We start from the raw sequence: 2,679 nt of genomic DNA, 5'->3' as shown, positions 1-2,679 counted from the left end.
AATAAGGGCCAATAACTCCAACTCTCGACAACGCACACCATACTGTCACCTTATCGCTGTGAAGTGGCCTCTCATGGAGCTCTCTGGGATTGTTACCACTCCAATAGCGCATATTCTGCTTGTTGACATATACGGATAGGTGAAAATGTGCCTCATCACTAAATAAAAGAAGAGCGTCAGGGGGTAAAGTTTCCAATAACATTTGGCACCCCGTTATTCTGTTCTGGAAATCACGTGGTGACAATTCTTTCATAACAATCATCTTATAGGGATAGAAATGAAGATGTTCGTGAAGAATTCGGCGCATTTAACGATTGGATATGTCTAGGGCGACTGCATGTTTATGAGCGGAGCGTCTTGGAGATCTCAAAATCGACTGTCGAACTGCCTCCACATTTTCCGGCCTCGTAACGGTCCGTTGTCTTCCTGATGGTTTTTTCACCACACTCCCGGTTGTCCTAAAGTTCTCTACCCACAAAACAATCGATTTATGGTCGGGAACCGAAACTGTGGGCTCAATTCCGAGGTGGGTATGGAACGCACGCTGCTCACTCGCCCACCGCTTGTTTCCTACTGAGGGCTATTAGACAGAAACTTCCGCAACTGCTGCGTTCGCCGAGCCTATCCCCACTTTTCTACGATCTCCCCTTCCTTCACAATGCGTCTTCACATGAAGGAAGTTTCTGCGCCCCACCTTGTATTATGAGGCGTTCCATTTTGTTGCTCCCGAATTCACCAAATTTGACTCCTCGCGGCATTTTCTTGTGGGTTTATTGGGCTGCGTATGGCTATACAGGACAGTTGGTCAACACAAACAGCTAATAACTGAAATTCCTGATAGCAATTATTCCAGAGGGAATAAAATCGGCCAATGGCTGCTTATATATGCTGTGCCGTGAAAGGAGCCCAAATGAGAAGTGCGCGCACAAAAGCGCACCCCTGAGGTCACTGGCAAACTGTCAAGTGGCACCTCCATCGGAATTCCCGTGAACGTTTGGCGGCTAGTACGGATAGTATGTTACATTTCTTTCATATGTTTATACGAGCAGCGATCCGTATATAATGCCTCCTATTTTTTTAATGAAAACTACAAAGATACAGAAAGCATAATAACGCAGTTAAATAGAGCAAGATTTTAGCTACTTACAATTATTTTTTCACATAATCACCACCATTGGTTATGCACTTTTGCCAGCGATGAACAACAGCTGTATGCTGTGCCCGTAAAAGTCTGCACCAGCAGAGGCTAGCCACTTTCTTACAGCTGTCTGGAAAATGTTGCCCACATAGTCCATCATTCATAGGCTCAAAGAGATGGAAGTCTGAAGGTGCTAAATCGGGACTATAAGGTGGATGTGGTAGGACAGTCCAGCCAAACTTTGCAAGGTGCGCGGTGGTCGCCAAACTGGTATGGGGTCTGGCGTTATCGTGTTGCAAGCGAAAGGTTGTCTGCTTCTCTGGCCTGATTCGGGAAATGCGGGCTTTCAGTTTAGTCAGCGTCATCTTGTAGCGGTCAGAATTGACAGTCTCACCAGGCTAAAGGAAATCCAACAAAATCACACCCCACCTATCCCAAAAGACCGTGAACATTTCTTTCCCTGCCAATGGCTGTGTCTAGAACTTTTTTCTTGAGGAATCCGGATGTCGCCACTCCATGGACTGTCTTTTGGATTACGGCTCGTAGTGGTGACACCACGTCTCATCTCCGGTAACGATGCTGTCCAGAAACTTGTCACCATCAACCTAAAACTGGTTCAACAGGTCCTGACAGACTGCCATTCGATGAGTTTTGTGGTCCTGTGTAAGCATCCTCGGGACCCACCTGGAACAAACTTTGCGATAGTCCAGCTTCCCCAACATCGTTTCCAATTCAATACAGCCGATATTAAGCCGTGCACACAGCTCCCTGGTCGCTATCTGCCGATTTGTGCGGATGAGCTGATCGAGGTGCTGTTCATTGTGAGGAGTGGCAGCTGAGCAGGGACGCTCACGGCGTGGCTTGTCGTGCACCTCACTTTCGCCACTGTTGAAACGCACTACCCACCGCCTCACTGTGCTGACATCCACTGTATCGTCTCCGTACACTTTTAGCAAGCGTCGATGGATGTCAATGGGTGAAATTTGTTCTGCAGTGAGAAATTCAATAACACATATCTGCTTCGTACGTACTTCTATGTCAGACGCCATTTTGGTAGACAGCTCTGCTGTCGCTATCTGTCGCACGACAACCAAACTAACAGTACATTGGCGGGAAGGTTCAACCTTTGCTACAACACCACCAACATCCAGCTCAGACGTTACAGATTAACACACAAAAAAAATATATATATATAGGAGGCATTATATACGGAACGCCCTTCTAGTATGTATAGAGAGAGTGAGAGGGAAGGGTAAATGCTTAAAAATACTTCCTCCTATAATTCCGCAGTGACTTTCCGGGCGTCGTATATGTATTTCAGCCTAGGTTAATTTTGTACATCAGTGCATATGAAGCCAAAATTAAGCAGCCTCCGTAGTCTAGGGGTAACGTTCCCACCTCATGACTCAAGGTACGCGGGTTCAAACCCGGCGGAGGTCGTGGAATTTTTAAGGGCGGAAAAAATTCAGGGAACAAGTCCTGCGGAAGGGACTGTAAGCTGTGGATCCCGTGTCGTAGATTTACGGCACGTAAAAGATCCT

This window comes from Cryptotermes secundus, unplaced genomic scaffold (genome assembly GCF_002891405.2).
Source record: "Cryptotermes secundus unplaced genomic scaffold, Csec_1.0 scaffold1376, whole genome shotgun sequence".
NCBI classification, from domain to species: domain Eukaryota; kingdom Metazoa; phylum Arthropoda; class Insecta; order Blattodea; family Kalotermitidae; genus Cryptotermes; species Cryptotermes secundus.
The sequence above is the reverse complement of the archived record's forward strand: the minus strand, read 5'-3'. Positions refer to the sequence as shown.